Source organism: Mustela lutreola, chromosome 18 (genome assembly GCF_030435805.1).
Source record: "Mustela lutreola isolate mMusLut2 chromosome 18, mMusLut2.pri, whole genome shotgun sequence".
Lineage (NCBI taxonomy): Eukaryota > Metazoa > Chordata > Mammalia > Carnivora > Mustelidae > Mustela > Mustela lutreola.
Genome location: NC_081307.1, coordinates 32687573 through 32713933, shown reverse-complemented (window position 1 = coordinate 32713933; position 26361 = coordinate 32687573). Strand labels below are relative to the sequence as shown.

Here is a 26361-nt window from a genome sequence, read left to right as displayed (position 1 = left end):
GGAAATGTGCCATGATATAATACAATGTGTATTTAGACAAATGTTAAGTGCATGCCTTGTTGTCTTTTTGCTCATGGTGGGAATTTTCTTTCTTGTGAAGTTCCCTGAAAGACATTATCTTGGTTTCTCAGAATAGAAAATAACAGTTGGCTAATGTGTGTAACAGAACAATTTTATCCATGTGGTATAAAAGAACCAGTCTTTTTAGTATGTAGATGTCACAAATTGCTAGGGGGAAACTCAGCAATCTTCATACTTTCTACTTTTTTTCTAATCTATTAAAATTCTTCCAGATTTCCTATTGCAACTACAGCTGTGAGCCTGTGATTATCACTAAACCAAAATGTAAATAGACTTTACAATTGAAAATATACAGGGGGAATAAGTAAAGATTCATTCCCACCTTGCCCACAACAGTACACAGACATAATAATTCCATCTGATTATACTAAGGCTAATGGGAAATGTCTAAATGTCAAGCTAATTTCTATCAATATGTACTAAACAAGTGCTTTTAGAATTAAGATTAGGGTTGCTACTAAAGAAAAAAATTATTGAAATCTTGATACAATACATTTTTAATATTTCAATTAATGAGCATTGTTAAATCATGTATGCATATAAAAATAACACCTTTATTAAAATGTTAATATCTAACCTGAGGTTTTATTTTATATGTTACTTTTTATAAATATTGACATGATTTGAAATAAAATGTGGTCATGTATTTTGATAATGTTCAGCAGACTCTTTGATATATTGAATATTAATAATACTAGTAATAATTAATGTGTTTTAAATTAATATCATAGAAGAGAAACTCAAGTACAATCTAGACAAATAAGCTAAGAAATTTTGTTTTCATATGATTTTTACCTCATTTCCCACATTGCTGCCAAAAGTATAATTGAAGGAAAAAGTCAGTTTTAATAAGAACTTAATTTTATGAATTTTGAAGTCATATTTTTAAAATACAGATTAAATATACAGACCATGGTAATTAAATGAATTCAGTTGGAGTTCTGTCACTAAGCCCATGTAATACCACCTAATATTTGAGTGGTGCTTTATAATTTAAAATAATTTTTTCAGACCTTATTTTATTTTCCCAAGAAATACATTAGGATACTGGTCAAACATTATTAATCTCATTTTACAGAATAGGGAACTAAATTAGAATTAGTGAAGTCATAAATTGCACACATAAAACTATGGGCCTGCGTTTTTCTATTAAATGCCAATTTAATGTTTCTTCCATGATACCTCATAGCATCTGGAAGATAATGTTTTCGATGGTAAATCTGTAATTGTCCTATAATGGAGTCATGGAGCTTTCTGAGGATTAGTGGTGTTATATTTTAAAATATATCACTTGAAAAATGCATAACAGTATTTAGATATTCCAGTTCTCCCAAGATTATTGTGTTTCTAGTAATTTTTTTCAGAAGCTTTGTAAAAGTGTAAGCAAAATCATGGACAGGTTAAGATGGAACAAATTTTTGATAAAATATGTATGTTACGAACTGAAAGCTCACTTTATACTTAGAGAAGTGGTATTTAATACACTACTTCTCTAGCTGTTACAAAATATATTATTTAACTTTAAACTAACACAAAAATTACATGGGTCATTTTTATTTAAGAAAGGTGATTTTGAAAACTGTTCTTCCAACGCACAAATAACTTCTCCATAAATAATTTTGTCTGTGGATATCAGAATTTATAAAGATGTTATGTGTCCTAATTTAATATACTTTGAAGTTGATAAATTGCATTATGTTTCTGCTAAGATAATGACTTTACATTTCACATCCAGAATCTACCCAAAGGCTTGCTACTTATTACTAGTAAAGAAATCATCAAAATTTGATTGGTAGTTTTAGTAGAAAAGTATTACTGTCTTTTATACTTTTGATTAAACAAAAGGACTTCCAAATATGCCATCGTGTCTGAGAAAACTGGGAAGAAAGAATGGGACACCTGGCAAGTTACCATTTAATTTAACTATTTCATTTAATTGCTTATAAAATACAAGGTTATCAACAGATCTCAAAGAGTAAGCAGGTAACATAAAGCAAATGACTGATTGTTTAATTATAAAATGTGGATTTTAATCACTTAATCTGTGTTTGAATTAAAAGTCAAATATAACCAGGGACTACTTTGAAAACATTAGAAAATATAAAGAAAATTAAAATATCATTCTTGTTTCTAAAATTAGACAAATGGTATTAAGGAAGTAACAAATGTAATTTAATACGATGGCATTTACAATGCACAATGAGAAAGGAATACAAATATTTATGAATCAAAGAGCACAGCCTTTTACTCATAATGCCTACATGACAGAGAAAACAATAAAGGAGTTAATAGAGTCATCAGGAATAAGAATCTTTATCTTTTGCCACATTAAGTAAAACTAAAGTATAGAAAATATAAGAAAATTACTTTGATCTAACAGATATAAACTGATTCTTCTAATGGGAAAGAGGTTATAAGAGGAGAATTGTGTTTGACTATGAAAACACCCCCAAATTCTAAAATTATTTGATAATATATATTTTTTAAAGATTGTATTTATATATTTGACAGTAGTAGGCAGAGAGGCAGGCAGAGAGAGAGACAAGGAAGCAGGCTCCCTGCTGAGCAGAGAGCCCAATGCAGGGCTAGAACCCAGGACCCTGGGATCATGACATGAGCTGAAGGCAGAGGCTTAACTCACTGAGCCACCCAGGTGCCCCATACTATTTAATAGTATTAAAGATAAAACATCATTAAGATTGCACTACTAATTACGTAACTACATGATTCCATTTACGCAGATAAAACAGGTAAAAACAAGTAAATCTAATTCACATTGTCAAAAATCACACTGGAGGGAAGCACTTTTAGAAGGGGCCAAATAGATGCTTCCAGAGATCCACTACATTGCTAAGTCCTGATCAGAGGAGCCACGACATGCACATGTTCACTACGTGGTAAGTTACCAATTATTGCAATCATTATTGCGATCCTGTCTATATCAATGATACATTTCCATAAAATTCTACTAACATATATAATCAGGCAATCTCACTTACAAATAAGACTGCAAATTTTAAAGTTAAAACTCAGTGACTAAAACTCTACAGTACTCTTAAAAATGATATGTGCATAATAGTTCAACATGATGCAAATAATAATATTCACCATATTTATAGGTTGAGACAATAATCGCAGGATCATCTACAAACATGTCAAGAAATTTGTTTCATTTGATCAGCTATTTCTATTTGAGGAAAATCTTTGTGTGTGTATGGGTGTGTGTATTAAAATACATATGTGTAATATAATTAAATATTAATATAGTTAATATATGTCATATATTACTGATAATAACATGTAAGTAATAATAAAATAGTTACACTAGGGGTACCTGAGTGGTTCAGTCAGTTAAATGTCCAAATCTTGATCTGCTCAAGTCTTGATCTCAGGGTCGTGAGTTCAAGTCCCACTGGCTCTACGCTGGGCTTGAAGCCTATTTAAAAAAAGGAATAGTTACCCTAAAAAGTTTATATAGGAGTTACGTCATTAAAAAGGAGACATATCATCTCTCTATCATCTTTCCATCAAATCATTCTGATTTCAGCAATCACTCACAGGTAAGAATGCCTTTGTGGAAGTCTAGGAGTCCAGTGGAGAAGCTCTAGCACACCTTTGCAATAAAAATAATTTGAGATTGGATGAAGAGAGTAAAAGGCACAGTCTCACCTCACATGTCACTCCTCTCCAAGGAGCCATAAATCAGTGACAAGAGAACAACTCTTGGGCAGGGACTTCTCCCACATGGGGAAAGTGAGAGCATGTGAGTAAGCCGCTGGTTTCCTGGGCGTAAAAGATGCTGCCAAGGAGACCCACTTTTTTGTCTCCTAGAATAGAAAAATTCTGAGCCTCAGCCCACAACTGATGAGAGGTATTTCTCACTTAAAACCAGTCAGTGAGACTAAGGAGGTGACTCCTTCTTCAAATGAAAAGTGAGCAAAACAAGGCTTCAAAGAACACGAAAAATCAAGCCCCAGGACATCACCAAAAGAATACAATAATTTTCCAGTAATCAACTCTAAAAAAATGGAGATCGCAATGTGTCCATTTAAGAATTCAAAATTACTTGTTCTCAGGAAGCTCACGGAAGTACAAGAAAGAGTAGAAAGACAATTCAATGAAATCAGAAAACAACACATGAACAAAGGAAGTTTAACAGAGAGAGAAATCATAACAAAGAACTATACAGAAATTCTGGAGCTGAAGAATACAATAAGTGAAAAGAAAACTACAAGAGAAAGCATAAATAACAGACTAAATCAAGCAAAATCAAGAATTTGTGAAGTAAAAGACAGGTAATTAGAAATTATCCAGTTAGAGGAAAACAACGAAGAATGAAAAGAGTTTCAGAGTGCCTACATGGACTATGGAATACCATTAAAAAAACACCTGTACAATATTGCAGTCTCAGATAAGATGGAGAAAAAGGTAGAAAACTTATTTAAAGATATAATGGCTAAGAACTTCCAAAATGTAGGAAGATCTTTGGATATCCAAGTTCATGAAACTCAGAAGTTTTCCAACAATTTAACCTAAAACAATCTTCTCCAAAAGACACAATTTGGGACAGCAATCTCATTCCCCCCCGCCTTTTTTTTTAAGATTTTATTTATGAGAGAGAGAGAGAACATAAGCAGGAGGAGCAGCAGGCAGAGAGAGAAGCAGGCCCCCACTGAACAAGGAACCCAATGCAGGACTAAATCCCAGGTTCCTGGGATCATGACCTGAGCTAAAGGCAGATGCTTAACCAGCTGAGCTACCTAGGCATCCCTCATTTGGATATTTACCAAAAAAACCCCAAAAACAACAACAAAAATCAGTATCTTGAAAAGATATTTTCATTCCCATGTTCACTTCAGCATTATTCAAAATAGCAAAGAAATGACTTGAGTGCCCATCAGTAGATGAATGGATAAATACAATGTGAGAATATATATAACGGAATGTTACTTAGCACAGAAAAAAAAAAGGATATCGTGGTGGACTTTGAGGGCATTATACTAACTGACATAAAATTAGACCAGGAGACATCAGTACTGCATGGTATCACTAACATGTGGAATCTAAAAAGTCAGACTCCTAGAAACAGAGATAAGAATGGTAATTTTCAGGCCTGATGGGTTGGGACAATGAGATGTTGGTCAAAAAATATGAACTTCCATTTATAGGATGGATATGTTCTGAGATGTACTGTACAGGACAGCAACTAGAGTGAACAGGACTGTATTATTTCCTTGAACATTGCTAAAGGAGTAGATATAGATATTCCCAGCACATAGAGGGGGAAAAAGGTAATTATGTAAGGTGACATGCATTAACTATCCTTATTGTCGTGATCCTGCTGCAGTATATATGTACCAAAATATAACAGTGTGCATTTTAAACTTTCATAATGCCATCAATTATATGTCAATAAAGCTGGAAAAATATTTACACATACATATAAGAATTTGGATCTACATGCATGTATGAATATATACCAATATATAAAAACAGATTTATTGGGGCACCTGGCTGGCTCAGTGGGTTAAGCCTCTGCCTTCAGCTCAGGTCATGATCCCAGAGTCCTGGGATAGAGGCCCACATCCGTCTCTCTGCTCTGCAGGGAGCCTGCTTCTCCCTCTCTCTCTGCTTACTTGTGATCTCTGTCAAATAATAAATAAAATCTTTAAAAACAAAACAAAACAAAACAGATTTATTAAGTGCTTAATTTAGAATTAAACATTATACGTAATTTCTCTTTTATTCAACATAGTAGTCCTATAAATTGGGAATTTTTAATGCTCCCTTAGCAGATAAAGACATTGAAGTAGAACAAAGCAGAGTATTACAGGTCCTGACTTTAAACTATACTACAAAGCTATATGAATCAAAACTATATGGCTCTGGTGCAAAAACAAACACATAGATCAATAGAACAGAATAGGAAACCCAGAAATAAACCCACACTTACATGGTCAATTATCTGTGTCAAAAAAAAAAAAAATGCAAGAATATACAGTAAGGAAGAGATTGTCTCTTCAATGAATGGTTTTGTGAAAAACAGACAACTATATGCAAAAGAATGAAACTAGAGCACTTTTTTACACCATACACTAAAATAAACTCAAAATGTATATGAAAGAATTAAATGTGAGACCCGAAATCATAAAGCTGAAAAGAGACATAGGCAATAAAGACTTCTTTGGATTTAGGAATATTTTGAGGTTCTATTTCCTCAGGCAAAGGTAATATAAGTAAAAATAAACAAAGGGTAATATATCAAACTAAAAAGCTTTTGCACAGCAAAGGAAATCATTAACAAAATGAAAAGGCAACTGCTGGAGGTGAGAAGATATTTGCAAATGGCATATCCAATAAGGAGTCAATATCTAAAATATATAAAGAACTACGGCAACTCAACACTGAAAAATAAACAAACAAACAAAAAACAATTAAAAAAATGATCAGAAGTACCTGAACACTTTTCTAAGAAAGACACAGAGATAGCCAATAGACCTATGAAAAGATGCTCAACATCACTCATCACCAGGGAATGCAAGTCACAATGTCAGTGAGATATCAACACACACATATCAGGATGGCTAGCATCAAAAAGAGAAGAAATAATAAATATTAGCCAGGATGTGAAGAAAACAAAGATGACGTCAGTTTGCTTTATTCCTTGGTTATATATATGTAATTACACACATGTGTAATGGATAATATATAAAATATAATGACAAAATATTAATATATGTGTAATATAACATAAAAATGTAACTATAAACATATTAATATGTCTTTATTTTAAGGGCTGTGCATTTAAGTAAGAAATATACTTTATCTCTCATTTTATTTTCCATTTGTTTTCATATCTGGAGCATTGTGTGAGGTTGACCTTGCCTATGCTTGTGATTGTTTTAGATTTCTTCATAGGTCAATTATTTGCTCTCCTTTAAATTATAGATTTACAAAAATACTTTGTGTGAGATTTAAAGCAATTTCTAGCTGTATGTAGTATACCTACTCTGTTCTTTAATTCACTTTTGTTATTTTTTTTTTTCCTACAATTGGTCCCTCTGTTTTAGAATTAAGAATGTAACCAGAGCTTAAGGATGTCCAAACAATCTAAAATCATGTTCCATAACCCACAAACATTCTGGGTCACTACTTGGTAGGTACATCGCAGTGATGAGATATATTTCTATAATTTCAACACATATTAAGTTGGAAATTGAAGTTTGGTATAAGGCGGTGAAGCACGCCATGAAGTAATTATGTTTGATTCAGAGGTAAACAATGAGACTAATGCCAATATTGCCAAATGATATCAAAAATCTCTGTTTCACAGGGTGCCTGGGTGGCTCACTCAGTGAAGCATCTGGCTTCAGCTCAGGTCATGATCCCAGGGTCCTGGGATCTAGCAGGGAGCCTGCTTCTGCCTCTCCCTGTGCTATCCCTGTGCTTGTGCTCTGTCACTCACTCGCTCTCTCTCTCAAATAAAATCTTAAATAAAATAAAGGAAAAAAATAAAAGTCACTGCTTCACCGTGCATGCAGGAAAATTTTTTAATGAAATAACTGGAGTACCCAAGAAGAGAGCCCAAGCCTGGGTATCTGCTTAGCAGATGCCATTACAACAGTTCATGAATGCAGCCATTGTTGTGCTGTTTTGTTTCAAATATGTACCATCCGGATTTGAGATTACTGAATACCTTTATTGTTGGTATTGTTGCAATTCAGAGGTGAAAGTATATATTTGGAAGACTATGTTGACAGTACCTTTGATATTTTAAATCACAGAAAGGTTTTAACCACTACTCAATTAATATTAGCAAAGATTTTTGCCATTTGCTGAATGGGATTAGAATCATCTTGTCTCAACATATTACACACATACAAACACACACACCCGCCCATCCACACACACACACACACACGCATGCATGTGCACACACACACATAATCTTAAAGGTTATAGCAGCTAACAACAACGATGACCATAGTGCAGTAATCCTCTTTATATACTTGAATTGTCAATTTTATCTAGCTACGATTTTTAGGCGAATTACATTATTATCCATTATTCATGTTTTACTCCCATGGGGAATTGTTTATTTACTGGAAAAGTACCCTTTATCAACCCTGTCATATTTTTATAATGTACTTATTTTGAACACTTTCCATATGTTTCCTGAAAATGAAGACATATGGTTTATATAGCATTACCATATGCTTGCAATGATAAACTTGCATTACAACAAACATACACTTTATAATTTATGAAGTAATTCAGTTTCAAAACTGTTTTCCTTCATGTCACACTAACTTAAATATTTTAACTGCACTTACAAATAAATTCTCCAACTAATCATTATAATATGTTGAATATTGTAATGAAAAGAAAATAAGTTATGATACATTAGAAAGATAACTCTTGAGGTTACATATATCACTATCATAGGTTAAAAAGAATTTCAGATACATAGCTAATAGGTTCTAAGATTATAATATAAACAAAATCAGGAAGTAACATGAAAACAAGAAATATTCACTAAAGCACATAAATAAATTATACTTATTGTAATTTACTGCATTAAATATAGATCCAAGCTAAAATTTGGTAAACCCAAAACCATATTTTGATTCCAGTTATCTTGTTAATAATATTGGGGGGAAAAAGGAAATAAAAACAGTTATTTTACATTTTTTCCCTATTTATGTTATTTTGCTCTGGATAAATAAGAAGTTTCAATGGAGTGGAATGGATTATCTCACATTTCAGTTTGGAATTCAGCTCAGGTCAAGAAATCCAGCTCTAGTTCAAGAAATCGCAATGATGCCTTAGAGTTGAAATGAGTCTACAAATCTTTTGTTTTTGAGACGTATTATAGATTCCAATAAGTTAAAAAATCCTTCTAAGTTTTATGTCTTCTGTTAAATTATTAATAGTTGATTGCATAATATAACTTATCCAGGTTCAAAAAAATACTGCCTAGTCATGATTTTCCTGAATGAGATATAATGTAATTGACAAGTCAAATGGATGGTTTTGACTATTCTTAATAGATAAAGATTTAATTTAATTTCTTAATACTTGAATAAACATAATACAGGACTTGTACATATACACTGATGGTGAAAAGTACATGTGAGAAAACATACTATTTTAAAATTCTAGCACTACTGATCTAGTGAAATTGAATACAATCTAAAAAATTACAGAGAAATCTTCCAAGGAAAGGGTTAATATACAAACACCTCTTTGACATTAGCTTTTTCTCATCATTATAAAATCATCATTGCACGATTTTGTCATTAGAATTTTTTAATGGATCATGTCTATCTGGAAATTTACATCGTTGTAATTTTTCAAGATTTGTCTCCACAACAGCTTATTTTGTTCTCCCCGAGAGTACCTAGGGACTCTCTAAGTACCTAAACCAGCTCGTGCTCAAAGTAAGTTATTGAATTGAACTAACCTAAAGTAAACTGGTTAAATACTTTACCACTTTTGTTTCTTTGGCATTTTGCCTATTGCTTTGAACATAAAAATATTCAATACTTGTTTCAATTTAAACTGAAATAAGTAAAGTAAGAATTGGTCAGTCTTGTGTTACACAGGGCTCATAATTATGTTATTATTCTTGTCATCATAGGGAAAATCTTATTTTGATTGTTTCTTTTATTTGATTTTGATTATCTTTTTAATAGTATAAAATTTAAGTTTTTTATTTGACCTATAAAATGTGAAATGTTATTTGAGATTAAATAATCTGCAGTCAACTACTAGTAATTAATTTATTTCACAACATTGGGAGGTGGGAGTAGGTGGATTTTTGATATAAATATTTTTCATTGTGAATGTTTTATAATCAGATTGCTGAAGGATAAGACATTTTATGCATCATCAATTTAGTGTTTTAAATTATGCTGTCATTTATAATCATATTTTATATCAACTCATATCACTGGTTGAACAAAATGGTAACATACTCATTTAAAGAGATCAAATGAATCGGGGAAGTATAAAAATTAGTTATTAATATTATTGGCCACATGCCATTTTGGGTTATAATGTGATTCAGTTTTTACATCAGGATTACATCATTTTAAGAAATGTACCAATAAGACATATTTACTTTCAAGTATTAGAAAGTTGAGCAAACTTAGGTTGATTTTTGTTATCTTAAATGTTCAGGCTAGTGGATTTTCTTTTAAAAAGAATTCAACTTGACAGGAACATATTGTGTCACTGGAAGAAGTGATTAATCCTCATATTCATGGATTAGTAAAATGACAATGTGAAAACTTGTCATAAATACCAAGCTTAGCCTGGTAAATTTTCCTTCCACCACAGATACAGGGAAAAGCTATCTTAGAAATTATTACCCAGCTTGGGTATGTATAGATATGTGTATTTCTCATTCTTTTTGAGCTTTTAATTCAATTTGTGTTATAGAAAAGAGAAAATTCTCTCAAATAAGTATAAATTTCACTTTCCTTTTTCTCCATAGATTTAAGTCTCAAAGCAAAACTTTTAGACAATGTACGTGTATCTAGTAAGTATTGCTCCGTGTATCATTTTTGGTCACAATTATTTGTGCTATAAGGTGTCAAGTGTATTTATTCTTACATCATTGTTCTTAAATACTAATAAACCCCAAATGATAGAAAGTCTTTTCAGTAATCATCTCATTTACATTAATGGAATAGCCATTTAATTTATATTATAATAAATATTTTTCTATGGGTGTTTTATATTTTCCTTAAGAACATTTTTCCCCTGACCAAAGATTTACTTATTTGTTTTAGAGAGAGAGTTGGAGGAGGGGCAGAGGGAGAAGGAGAGAGAGAATCTCCAGTAGACTGCACGGACCCAGAGCACAGTTCAGTCCCACAGACCTGTGACAATAACCCAAGAGAAAATAGGGAGTGGGGCATTTAACCAACTGAGCCACCCAGGTGCCTCCTTTTTTTTTTTTTTTAAGATTTTGTTTATTTACTTATTTGACAGAGATATAGAGAGCACAAGTAGGCAGATCAGCAGGCAGAGAAAGAGGGAGAAGCAGGCTTCTGGCTGAGTAGAGAGCCTGATGCAGGACTGGAACCCAGGACCATGGGATCATGACCTGAGTCAAAGGCAGATGCTGAACCAACTGAGCCACCCAGGTGCCCCTCCCAGGTGCCCCTAAAGAACTTATTTTCTATATAAATATGAATTTAATATATGTTATGGAACTACAATTTAAAATAAGCATTTAAATATTTATCATTATGTTATGATAAAAATAATGAGCAGTTCAAAGTACAGAGGAGATGAGGAAATGTGAATTATTAAAATATGATAGATTACCCAAATAAAGTAAAATTTGTGTAAAAATTAATGTAGGACTTTACATGATATTTAAAATATAACAAAGATGAATACCTCCTAATATATATATGTGAGAATGGGGCAAAATGAGTTCTTAGTAATGTGTAGGCTGCTATAATTCAAAGTTTTACACATGTCAAGAAGAAAGATTTTATATTCAAATTGTGTTAGATTGAACCATGCAAAATTGCCATTTTATAGATTAAAAATCATGAAATCACTCACATAATTCAGCATAATAGTTCACAAAAGCATAGCATTATAATGTATCTGTCTGGTCTCTTTCCTGATCCTGGTTTACTCCTATAATTAAAGGATATTTTAGGCATTTAAATCATTTCAAAAGGCAGCGGTTTAGTAACTTTACATATCACAGTAACATTGTATAGCAGCTTATCATTACCAAAAACAGCCAAATTAAGGACAGAATCCAATGTCCGTTGACTGATGAATGGATAAAGATGATGTGGTACATATATACAATGGAATATTACTCAGCAATCAAAAGAATGAAATCTTGACTTTTGCAATGACGTGGATGGAACTAGAACATATTATGCTAAGTGAAATAAGTAAGAAAAAGACAAATACCATACGATTTCATTCATACATGGAATTTAAGATACAGAGGAGATGAACATAGAGGAGGAAAAAAGACAGAGGCAAACCATGAAACAGACTCTTAACTCTGATGGAGGGAGATGGTGGGGCATGGACTAGATGTGTGATGCCTATTAAGGAGGGCACTTGTGGTGAGCACTAGATGTTGTATGTAAGTGATGAATCACTAAATTCTACATCTGAAACTAGTATTAAATTGTATGTTAACTCTGTGGAACTTAAATAAAAGCATGAAAAAATAATGGTAGCTAAGTATCATAGTGATACATTTGTGCTCTTGGAGAGTTTAGACCATACATTATTTCAAAGAACTGAGTTTTATGAATTCATTGTATTTTTTACCTGAAAAGGATAATGTAAGTCATTCAGATAATCTATCTTTCAAATAAGAAATACAACACTTAGAGAAGTCATCCAAACTGTTCAAGCTTACAAAGCCAGCTAGAACTAACAATAGAACCTATATCTTCGTTTCTAATTTTAATGCAGATTTTCAAATGAGAATCAAGAACAAATTGTTATTTGGCTTTTGAATTGAAAACCAGAGGGAGGGATGTGATAGCAAAGCCTATTAGAATAAATAATCACAGAAAAAAAAAGAAAAATTCCAGAGGGAAGTTGGAGCCTAAAGAGGAGAGCCACAACTCTCTATTTCTAATGGGCAATTCCAGGCAATTTCAGTGAAACATAGTGACCCAAGGAGAATCCAGTCTGAGGTCTTTGGAAGTGGTACGCTGTGAGTATCAGAGGCAAAATATGACATTCTCAGAAAGTCAGGAAAGATAAAAAGTTTTTTAAAAATGGCAAAAATAAAGTTCTAGATTTGGACCAAAGAGAAAAAATAATAACTAAGTGGATGGAAAATTCCACTCCCTGAAAAAAAGTTTATCAGCCAAAAATTGTGAGATTCAGAGTTCAGAGTTTTGATTTGAGAACCTTCCTCCAGAGTGACTATAAAAGGTGAAAGCCCACTGGCTAAAGGTAGGAGTGATGAATATTTTCTTGTTAGGCTGGGAGCAATGTAAAATATATAACTGTGGCTAAATGACTTGAGGTTGTCTAGATTTATAACAAAATGAGTTGACGCTTACCATAAAATCATTGTTCTTTTAAGATCATTTTTAAAGAGGGGAAAAATAATTTAATGAGGAATTCTAAAACTATATTTTGCATTTTTTGCAAGCCAAGGAGGTAACATTTAATATCTCTCTTTTCTGCTCCCCATGATAGCCTGATTTTGAATCTCCAATATACTACATATTCCCTTCTCCTCCACATCGGGTTCCTGTTCGTCACGTTGCCTTCACTGCTAATTTCTTTAGGGTATTCTGGAATCTCCCACGGCAATTAGCGTGGTGTTTTACACTCAATCAACATGTGTTAGCATATTTGTTAAAATGTGACAAATAATATCTGTACCTGTGTCAAAGCTATTGTGTTGAATAATGTAAGTTCAACTACTTTAAAAATAATATTATTTGAGGAACACTTGGGTGGCGCATTTGATTAAGTGTCTGCCTTGGGCTCAGGTCATGGTCTTTGCACAGTGGGGAGCTTGATACTCCCTCTGTCTGCCACTCCCCCTGCTTGTGCTCTCTTTCTCTCTCTCTCTCTCTCTCTCTCTTTCTGAAAAAGAAGTCAGTAAAATCTTTAAAAATATAATACTACTTAAAATGGAAATAAATTTATAAAACCCTATCTTGAGGCAGGATCTGTTCTAAATGTTTTACACTGACTAACCCGCTAAATTCCTTCATCAATCTTTGCGGATAAGTGCATTTTGTTCCTATTTGCCACCTGAGAAAAATGAGGCATGGAGACATCAAACTTCTCAGAAAGTAATATTTATGTTTATATTTATATAAATTATTTTTATTATAAAATTATATAATCATAAATCATATATAATTATAATATATAAATATATAATCATATATTTATATGTAAATATATGATTATAATGTATAATTGTAAAATTATATAAATTATAAAATTTATATATGTTATATAAATTAATATTTATATTAATATAAATATGCTAGAGGAGTGTTCTGATTTGCAATGACATTGTATAACCATGTAGCACTGATAGAATCTTACCTATTGCTTATAGCTCAACTGATTTTATATAAAGGTTAGAATTATGTAATATACAGATCTTACAGTTTTAATATTCTCCAAGTGAGTTTCCTATAGATCTTGTGATACTCTAAAATGAAACAAAAACAAAAACAAAAACCAAACCAACAAAAAAATAAGATATAGATTCAAAATGACAAAATATGACATCGTAAAGGGCAAGTACTGGAAATCATCCCTTATGCTCTTCTTATTTGTGACTTTTACAGACAATGGTAGATCTCACCTGCCATCTGGCAACCTCAATCAAGGATGAGACTCACCATTCCTTCTACAACTGGGCAGGTGGGAGATGAACTTAACGTTCTACCCAAACCAAGAATGGCCAAGCTGCAGCAACCTTAACATATCCCTACAGAGAAAAGAATAGAGCACATTATTGTAGAAATAATTTTCTTAGAGTTATCCTTATTAATTAAAGTAATCTTTCAATGGTCAACCTCTGATTAGGTACATTTGAAGAAAAAGGAATGACTCAGATCAGAGAAAACTCTAGTTTCAATAATAGAGTACCTGATAAGAGTCAGATGACAACAAACTTTGTGGAAACTGTTTTACATCTTTTCTGTTCAATGTTCTTATTTATTTATAGAGATGGCCATTGAATGCTTATTCATATTTTTACCAATGAAAAGGTGCTAAAAGGGAAGTGGACCCACTCAAATGGGGGTGACTGATGATGAATATGGAAGCTAAGATTTAATATGATTACTCTCAAAATTAAAGAAACTAAATTGCATAAACCTCAATTTTAGAAGCCCTGAAAAGGGCATTCCTGAAACCTATAAGACATTAGCTTCCTTTTTAAAAAATATATTTAATAGATTTTATTTTTTTGAAAGAGAGAAGGAATGAGAGTCCAAGCAGGGAAATTTGGGGGCAAAGGGGAGGGAGAGAGAGAGTCTTTTAAGCAGACTCCCCACTGAGCCCAGAGTCCAAGGTGGGGTTCAATTCCAAGACCCTGAGATCATGACGTGAGCAAAGTCAGATACTTAACTGACTGATCCACCCAAGTGCCCCAAGACATCAGCTTTCTTAAAAATATATATTATTAATCATATTCCTACATTAAAATTTAGAGTTTATGTTTAATTTTGAAAACAAATGTTATGTCCTACGGTTCTGTTGGGAATGCTACTCGAATTGTTACCAGCATATATGAGAGATAAGGGCTCCTTGGGGAAATTATAAGTCATGTGAACATTAGCAAACATAGATATATGGAAAAAATAGGAATAATTTCAGTGTAGTCCTTTAGTATACTTTAGAAGACACATAACTTCCATCAAGTTTGTTGAATATTCTGTTGAATACCACATGGCATTTTGTCTGTTACCTTGTCTTCGGTTTTCAGCCATAAATATCTTTGCCTTAGAGTCCGTGGCTCATGGCCTTCTCTGGTTAAGGTTGATTTTTGAAAAATAATCCCAGCTGTAAGAGACCTCCAAAGATATGCCCTCACTTTACAACATGGCCCCTATCCCCATATGAAGAAGATAGGTTAGAATCATCAGAGGCAACTTTTCCTTACTAGGTGCAGAATGTTGTATACATCTCATTGTAATTTTAATAAATCCCGTTAAATTCTTTTTTTTTTCAGATTTTATTTATTTATATGACAGACAGAGATCACAAGTAGGCAGAGAGGCAGAGAGAGAGAGAGAGGAGGAAGCAGGCTCCCCGCCGAGCAGAGAGCCCGATGCGGGACTCGATCCCGGGACCCCGAGATCATGACCTGAGCCGAAGGCAGCGGCTTAACCCACTGAGCCACCCAGGTGCCCCGTCCTGTTAAATTCTTAAGAGTACCAGTTTGCAAGAAAAAATATAGCTAAGCTAATTTTCATGTGTGCTTTCTAGAACTACTCCAAAGGTAATATTTATGTTGCCCAGTGAGCTATGTTAATTATTAAAGAACAACCCACAGGCAAATAATGTTCAAAATTATAATAAATATTAACAGCTTTACAGAATTTGACATAAATCCTGTTCTGGAACTTCCACTTCCACTGCAGTTTGTATTTAATTGGGTTAGAGCAGCTTTTTAGTGTTACTAAAAAATATACACATTCATGTTTCTTTGCTAATTCACCATACATGTATAATTTTGCCGTTTTCTTCAACAATCCTTTCCTTCTCCTTTAGTGATGTGTAATCATGACTGTCACTTACAAGAAATGAGAAAGACTATAACTCAAAAGCACAAGGATAATTAATGTTACCTCTGTTTGAAGGCAGCAGTATAACCCTGGTCATCACTGCCTTCAACCAACTTAAGTAGTTTATTATTTATATTGAGTCAATTGTAATCTCAGCCCTGTTACCCTCATGTATGAAAGCATTACTGAGATATGTGTGACTATTAAATTATTATGGGAATAATAGTGAAGGTAATTTTTTTCCAAAAGTAAGATTATTTGAAACTCATCTCACTAATACTCACTAAAACTAATAACACTGCAGTTAAGACCTGATACCTTTGGTAGACATCTTGTAAGGTCTATGAATTTTATTCACCAAAAGTGAGCTAAATATGAACCACCATCTCCTTCATTGCATTTTAGTTATTTTTTTTTTACTTCCATCTGAGTTGGAATTATTTAAAAAAAAATAGCTGTAGCAACTTTAAAAAGTGGTTGAACCTGTCAGTTCATAAAATTACTTTCCCCAGAACACATTAAGTAAATTACTTTATAATTATTTAGAATTTATAATAGCATAAAGTACACCTAGAAGGAGAATATGGTAAAGCAAGTCTTAAGTATGATAGACACAGACACTGTGTTTTATGTTCAATGTATGGAAGAACCAAGTTTGAATGATTTAGGAAAAAAAAAAAAAAGTAGAATACCATGATAGTGCATGTTGATAGAAATACATCACTAAGAGAAAGAACTCATAAGGAGTTACCTCTATATCATTACGAGTTAGAACATGGCCTATCACATTTCAGTGTTCTAACTTAAAAACAAACAAGCAAAACAAAACAAAACAGAGAGAAAAGAGGGGTAGTTGTCAGGGGAAAAGGAGATTGGGATAGAGGATCAGGGGATGAGGGGGATAAAGAGATATAAACTTCTAGTTATAAAATAAGTTATTACAATATACGGTATAGTATGGGGAACATAGTAAAAAACGTATAACTTTGTATTCATGGTATATACACAGAGGCTAACTAGACTTACTGTGATTACTTCACAATGTATACAAATGTTGATTAACTATGCTGTACATATGAAACCAATATGGTTTGACAGTTATACTTAAGTCCAAAACACAGGGACCCACAGATGGTTAAGCATCTGCCTTTGGCTCAGGTCATGATCTCCAAGTCCTGTGATCAAGCCCCAGATACGGCTCCCAGCTCGGCTGGGAGTCTGTTTCTCCCTCTGCCTCTCCCCTGTGCTGTGTCTCCCTCTCTCTCAAATGAATAAATAAAATCTTTTAAAAAATTATCTATTCTATACATACATTGAGCACAATAGTGTTTATATTCTTTATAGTAATTAATACTAAGAAGAATTAATTTGGGAATAATAAAAGCCAAACCTATATATTGGAACCAAAGTAAGAATCAGAACACACCCCTGAAAGAAGGTACATGACAAAGAAAATGAAGAGACATAGGAAATACACAAATTAGAAAGTGTGTGGGTGTACATATATATATAAGCTTTAGTGAGGGATTCCTGAAAAATGAAGTTTAATAATAAGTTACATATAATTTCTAGAAATCTTCAAAAAGCTTTATTAAAGGAATGCATTCTCAAAATTATTTATAAAGACTCATAATATGATTTAACATTTATATTTATTTATAACTTAAAGAATTAAGGTGATTTTTCTCATAGAACAAAGATTAGAGACTAATGAAAAATCTAAATGCAATGGTAAGCTATCTCTTTATCTGTCAAAATTTCCAAGACTTTACTGATACTTCTACAGCAAACTAGAAGAGTGACATTGTTTGCTCAGTATTTAGCTACAGAAAAATACGTGCCTCAATTAAATCTCCATACTGCCTCTCCCCTAATATGAGGATTAAATGAAAGAACATATATGTGGGGAATGTCTGACAATAAGCATATATTACATCAGTAACTAGCACAATTATACAATTGTTATTGTCATCCACCCAACCTGTCATTATTCTCACCCAAATTCCCACTTACACAAAAATTATTTCCTTTAAACTCTTTCATATGATTCTTCCAATGACTATTGGTTAAAATTAAATATTGACATAGGTATTTGTGTGACTTGGCAGAAAAATTCACAGCCCTAAGTCAAATGATCAATTTTATGATCATTTTAAAGTAAATTCCCTGGAAATGTAATTATTATTTAATTATTTAATTTATTAATTTCAGTGTTACCTGAGAGCAGATTTTAGTCTATACTTAGAGGAAGAGATAAAATTGACATAATTGGAATTGCTTAATTTAATCTCATAAAAAGGACAAGGGTATGTGCACCTAAATTAACCTGAAAATTGTAAAGGGAGACCTAATTAACAGTATCCTTGAAAATATTAGTCTTAAAATGAGAATTATTGGAAAAATAATGCCTATGAACTTTTTTTCAAAATAGATCTCACAAATTTAGGAAAATTTCCATCATTACTCATTACAAAAATATTTGTTTTATCCATGCCCTTCTACTTTGAGAACTATAGTTATATAACGTTATAAAATATAATATATAACATTTTCTTTTATAAAAATATTACAATACATATTATAATAATATTATATTATGTTGTATATGACATTATATATAATAATGGAATGATTACATACATTATATAATTTCATTTAAGGTCATTGCATAGTCTGCAGATGCTCTTTTCATATTTTATATTCTATTTTTTCTCTTTCTGAATTGTTACTATTATTGAGTTTTCAATTTCAAGGTTTTCTTTTGCAAAGTCTTATAATTAAATGCATCCGGTGAATTTTCCATCTCAAATTCTGAAGTTTTCATTTTTAGAATTTTACCTTTCTATAATTCCGTATCTCCACTCAACATTATGCAGTTTTCATTGTCTAGTTCAACATTTGGAACATATACAATGTAGTAAAAGTAATTGTTTTAATATCTCTGTCTTATAATTCTAATATCTGTGTAACACTAGCTTTATTTTTATTGAATTTCTCATCATCTTGGGACTTATTTTCCTGTTTCTCGCCGTGGCTGATAATTTTTATTAGATTTTAGAGATTATTATTTTATTGGTTTGTATTCTTAACAAGAGTCTTATTTTAGGACAAATTTAAGTTACTTCAAAAACCACTGGATTCTTTCTATAATACTTTCAGGATTTTTTATGGATCGATGGAACACACTGAATCTGGAGCTAGTTATATGTCCTTATTGAGCCAATGTCCTGTGTATCATGAGGATTTACAGTCCAGGTGGAGGAAAAGAGTACTATTCACAAATGTCTATGTCACCAGACACTGGGACCTCTACTCAAATCAAGTCTATTTCCCCCACTTTGACTAGTTTGCTTTGCAGATGTACGGTGATTGTTATGCTCAATTTTTGATGGAGATCTTCTTTGAAAGTATGATCATCTCATTCTCTGCATTTTTCTCCTCCCTGGCCCTCTATCCAAGGAACTCAAATCTTCTTGGTCTACCTAGACTCTCAACTCCTACTACTCTATCTGCAGCAGCCCACTGGGGCCCCAAATGAGTCTCCAACCCCACTTGGAGACTCCCTAGGTCAGGAAGCTGAGCAAACAGAGGACTTCACTTCAACTTGTTTTTGTCTCTGAGGAATCACTGGCTTTCATTTACTGATGTGCAGTGTAATGAAAAAGCAATGTTTAAAATATTTTTCCCAGGTTTTGGGTGTGTCATGAAGGAGACTAACTGTGTTCCTGGTTACTCCATATAGAACAGAAGCAAATTGATAAATTGTCAAATCATATGCTAAAATTAAAATTTAGGACTTACTTTGACAAGTTTAAATTAGGACAAATTTATTTAAAACTTTATAGCTTTGTTATGATAAAGCAAAATTACACTTAAACTCTGAAATACACAGTTATGTGTTTTAACAAAAAAATCTTGGTTTATTGGAAACTTTGGGATGATCATTCCTTTCCTCATGAAACACACAGCTGTACTTTAACAATTTTATAATGAATAGCCTGCATTTCTGTAATCTTGTTTTCATAGAGAATTTTGACATTATATCTGTAACACATATATTTTTATTTTTAATATTTGGGGGAAATTTTGGAAAACTATATTATGAATCTGTTAAAGCCAACGTGTACTAATTACCAGTACTTTAACAGGTGCACTGATGTATAATAATTAAGTGACTGAATTCCCCAGATACAATGCTTTTTTTCGTATCGAAATAATCTTATTCGGGATTTCAAAGCACAAATTTGGAAATTATAAATATTATAGAATTATGTATTCTGAATTCTTTTCTGCTTATTATCTTCTTAAATATGCATATAAACATATATAAAATATATGTGATATATGTGTATGCACAAATGTACATATAGATACAGTCTGAATGTAACACATGTTATATTTTAAACTGTGCTTTTTGTTGTAGTTGTTCCCCAAATCTTACATTGATAGTAAATATTGGTTTAATGCTCAAGGTAGTTTTTTTTTTTTTAATGTGCCTGGAGAATTATACTACCTGATTTTTTGTAAGTAATTTAACCAATTAAATGAATGTGGCTTTGTTACAAACATTTCCAATATTGAAAGCATCAGAAATCCCAGGACAGAATGTATCCATCCATCTAGTATTTGGCAAGTTACAATTTCCATTTATTCTTGTTTCTCTTTTGAGACATATATAGGAAATGAGCTTTTTACTTTGAATGAAACAGACTATTTTCTTGGTTGTATTTCTATTATGTTAATGAAATGTTTCATTAGTATATCCCTAGGGACTAAATGTGGCAATTAGTAGCAACAACAATGTGGGTGTGAGAGTAAATAAATAAATAAATGTAAAAATTTTAATGTTATTTTCTTCAATAAAAAATGACAGCACCCAGAGTCCCAAACCTCTCAGGATATAGCAGTTTGTTTATTATTATGATGGTATTTTAACAATACCTTTTCTAAAATAACCTGCGAACTTTTCTCTTAATGAAGCTATTGTTCTCTGAAAGGCGCCCTCACGTTAAGTGAGCTGAAAATATTTTAAGTTCTTCCTTGGAAGGAGGAAATATCTTCCTCATAAATCATCAGCATACTGAAGTAAAAACATTTACCACAAAATGAAGATGATTCAGCAACTTAACGTTCTCCTGAAAGTGAGAACAACGTTGACGTGTGATAAGCTAGACATTTTGAAGGAAGTAATACTGGTCTTGAATTAACCAGAATACAGCAGTGTCAACTTCAGTGTTCAACCTCACTGAAATACCATCTATCTATCAAGAAACACAATGGGCAGAGTTCATGGTGTCTCATTTACGGAAGATAATATGAAGACTAAGGGGACAGTGGAAGTTAGAAGGCACAGGACAGAGACTGTTCTGTGTCACTCAGTAGGTACAGTATGAGATTTATGAGATAAGGTAATAATAGGAAAACATCTGCAGGACTAAACATCAATATTTTCTTCAACTATGTGAAACAATGAAAGAGAAATCTTGAAGAAGGATTCATATAAAACCGACTTTGACATTAAAGGAACTAATGGTAACAGCAATGTTTTTAATAATTCTATAAAAGTTATGTTTCATTTTTTTCCCTCCCTTCTCCCTTCTCAAATTCCTCATATCAGAGAGATCATGTGAAACAAGATGGAACAGGGGAGGGAGATAAACCATAAGAGAGTCTTAATCTCAGGAAACAAACTGAGGGTTGCTGGAATGGAGGTGAGAGGTGGGGATGGTGTGTCTGGGTGATGAACACTGGGGAGGGTCTGTGCTATGGTGAGTGCTGTGAATTGTGTAAGACTGATGACTCACAGACCTGTACCCCTGGGGCAAATAATACATTGTATGCTTAAAAAAAAAAAAATGTTTCAAATGAAAGACAGGCCAAGGGAATGTTTCACACAATCTATCTCTGTAATCAAGTGATTTATTTTTCTCCTCCCAAATTCGTATAAAAGGTTATAAATATACATCAGTTTAGTAAAGAAGGGAGTGGCCATTCACAGAACAAATCTTTAGGTAGGTCTTGTTGGAAGACACTTTCTGTGATAAAAATGTACTGACAATAGCTTTCACATACAAAACAGAGGGCGGTTCTCATTCTGCTAGCATTCCATTATTACTGCTGTTTTGATAGATATGTAATTCTCTTGAATTATGAAACAAATTTTATGTCATGCAAAATAATATCTGCTAGAAATAACCTAGTCATAGTTTTAAAACTGTAACTGCAGCACGGGCAATGAGATGCTTACCCACAGTAACTCTACTAAGTGACATAAGCAGCTCAGCAGGGTTTGGCCAAGAGGTTTCATGGCCTTCATGGGCCCCATCCCTTGATGTCATATTTCCTCTCATTCGAGAGGGCTATGGACAGAGACAGAAAAATAAAGGGAACTAGAGCAAACTAAACTTATATCCCTCAGACTAACAGCATAGGATTTGGGTTTGGTATTGTTTTCAGCTTTGGCACAAATTGCAGAGATGAATAAAGAAGAAAAAAAATACCTGCTACCGTTCGTTACATTCTGCTTCTCCATTTTAGCTCCATTTCAAAGTTGCATGGTCTTAATACAACAGAGAAGAGTCACAGGGTGATTTCGCTGAGCTACTCACCTTTTTCCTTATCATAAAAGCATTGTAAGGAGATTCAGAGCGAGGTTATTCCTAATAATAATGTGCAATTAAAAATAATTCTTCTCTTGCTACAGTTTGCATTAAAAGATAATCAGATTTAAACAAAAGCTTTTTATATAGTTTTTTATATTTTAATGTGTTGTGTAATAAAATAAGAATTTAATATGTATGCATATATTAAAATACTTTGTCAAATCTAATTTTCTGACAATATATCAGCAAATACAAACAAACACGTATCTAACCCTCCCATTAAATCTTTACTTATATTTCTCACTGTCACTAAACCAGTATGTTTCATAATTTGCTTATAAGGGGCATGTGGTTGGCTCAGTGAGTAGAGTACGTTTAACTCTTGGTCTCAGGGTTCTGAGTTCAAGCCCTATATTGAGCATAGAGCCTACTTACAACAAAATAAAATAAAATAAAATAAAAATTCCCTATGAGACAGGCATTAAAATTATCACTTTATAACCTCACAGTACTTGAAAATCTCAAGTCGCCCAGTTCCTCAAAGGCTGACATTAAAGGATTCATGATATGTAATGTAATAGAGGTTTGAGAACATGGAAACAGCACATAACATATGTGTCCTGGGAAATGAAAGTAATCCAATATAGTCTGATAATGGGGTGATAATGAGATTGAGGCAGCAGAGGTGGGAGATAAAGTTTCTACAAAAAAATATGGTAAAATATTACATAAAGGCTGTTTGTGCCATGCTATGTGAGCAGGGGAAAAGTTGACCTGTAGCTCGGAGGGGCTTCAACGCTGTATTCAGAGTGAAAGGACCAAGTCCTTGCTCCGGCCAGTCCCCGATGGTGATCTGGGAACGTGGGATATTCTGTGTTTTTGTGTTTTTGTTTTTGTTTTTGTTTTTGTTTTTTGTAAGCCTGTAGCCTTGGGCCATGGTCTACCAGTGTGATCAGATAAATGTCTCCTAACTATGTGATTTAAGGTGAATATTTTTGTCAGGAGGATGAGTAGCTATCCAAGCGGCTTGTAGCAGTCACGGGAGACTTGCATACCTATGTCACTGATGGCAATAAAGCTGTGGACAGCAAGGCTCTGGTGAACTTTGCTGGCTGGCTGCACTTTTGTGTTGTCACACAGCAGGGTTGGGAGAATTAAGTCTATCTTTATACTTCTCTTGGGCTTCACCCTTGTACCTTCGCCTTGCTGACTGTAATCTGCAGACTTCCACTACAGTAAACCATAACTGTGAGCATACCAGCTTTTCTGAGTTCTTCCAGTGAATTCTTGAGCCTAAGCATGGTTTTGGAGATCTCCAGATCCACAGCACATTATGGAATTCAGATTTTTATCCTCTACACAACTGAAAATTACAACAGTCTTTAAAGCAATAGAGGTTTTTTCATTCATTCATTTCAAAAACTACTAGGAGTACCTTCAATGCATCAGACTTATTTTTAGGCTACAGGAATTCTACAATGCAGACAATAAATAAAATTTCTGCTTTTGACATCCACCCGAGGCACATAATAAACACATCAATGTCATATTCCAATATGATACCTATTTTACCAAAATAAGCAAACTGTAACAGACAAGGTGGGACTGAGGGTATTCGTTGGTAAAAAAGAGCAGTCCTTTGTATTAGGCAAGTGTGTTCTGCTTGTTGTTTTGTGGGGTGCACGGTGTCGTTTTCGTCTGTGCTTGGACAAAAGTATAAAGTGGTCATTGTTGCTGTGTCACCCCATCATGGTTGCAGAGTGACCTTTCTGGTGTGGGTGTTAGGTCCTTCGGGAGAGCAGCACGGGCCAGCTGGGAACATAGGGCTGTTTGTAACAACCCTAAGGCCTCCCAAGGAGTGAGAGCAGCTTCATATATCTGCACTGCCTTTTCCTACTCAAGGAAAACTATAAAATAGCCAGGTGCTACTTCCAAAGTGCTAGGACAGGAAAACTAGGATGTGGCATTCCAAACTCTGTGACAATCTCTCTCAAAATGGAAGCAAAGTGAAAATTTCAGAAACACAGTAATGTGGAAGAACTGTCTCCAGTGGGTCTACACTAAAATAAAATAAAATAAAAAGAACCCCATTCAGCCTGAATAAAAACGATTCAAAATGGAAGTTGAAAACAAAGAATTAAAGGTAATACAAAGCATAAACATATAGATAAATCTAAATACAACTATAAAACAAGAATGTTAATATATTGTGGTGAGATATGCATTGTATATATGTAAATATAACTTATACACACAAATTATGGGTGGCAATAGATAATAAAATTAAAGTTTCTAAGATTATTTTCTTTTCTGAAAAGAGGTGAAAAATTTAAGATATGTCAAAATGAAACTAAGGTAGGCTATATTTTAAATTATATCAGACTAAAATAAGCTAAGGCGCATGTTATCAAATTTATTGAAATAATAAAGGAATAGTAGGGGTCTTACTAGTACACTAATAAAGTTCAGGAATAAATTAAAAAAAATAAAATTGATCAGGGGTGCCTAGGTGGCTCAGTTGTTAAGTGTCTGCTTCCAGCTCAGGTCATGATCCTGAGGTTCTGGGATCGAGCCCCATATTGGGCTCCCTGCTCAGCGGGAAGCCTGCTTCTCCCTCTTCCTGCTGCTCCTCCTGCTTATGTTTCCCTCTCTCTGTCATAAATAAATACAATCTTTTAAAAAATAAAAAGTAACTGATCAAAAGAAGGGAAGGAAGTAGAGAAAAAAATATAGAAAATGGGACCAGTAGAAAACAAAGAAAAAGATGAGTTAATTATAATATTAAGTACAAACAGACCAAATATTCCCCAACTAAAGGACAAAGATTCATACACACAGAGACATGCACACACACACCAGCCGTTTGCATAATGCTTTCGAAATAAAGATGATGTAAGTGAAAAGTACATTAAAAAGGTATGCATGCATCACTAACCTAAGGAGACGAGTGTCATTATACTCAAATAAAATAAAGTATACATGAAGCCAGAAAGCGTATCTAGAGCTAATGAATGACACCTCATAATGATGAGTCAGTCCACTGTGGGAATATAACAACTTCATACTTATATGCACACAAAATACTCTCAAACTGTGTCCATGAACTCTTGAAGGAATATAAGTAATTAACATAAAACAGTATGAAAAGCAAATAAAAATTCGATAAGGATATAGGAAATTGGAATTGCATTGAGAAATATAACCAAAACCATGATATAAATAGTATACAGAATATCGCAGCATTCACATGCTTGACAAGTGCACACAGAACACGTAGAAAAACTTTATGGTCTACAGCAGGCCATAAAACTAGTTCTAATAATGGTGAAGAATGAAACTATAATGAGTATGTTCTCTTACCATTGTAGAACTAAGCCAGAAATTAAGAACAAAGCAATAATTTA

General features: G+C 33.1%; 1 long non-coding RNA gene across 2 annotated transcripts in view; it reads right to left on the bottom strand.

The window, feature by feature from the left end:
• Positions 1-26361, bottom strand: part of LOC131820557 (uncharacterized) — a 264174-nt gene that overhangs the window by 63393 nt on the left and 174420 nt on the right. For both annotated transcript variants that reach the window (XR_009349693.1, XR_009349692.1), the window contains one exon: positions 3416-3517. This is a non-coding gene — a long non-coding RNA (uncharacterized LOC131820557). The remainder of the gene's footprint in view (positions 1-3415; positions 3518-26361) is intronic.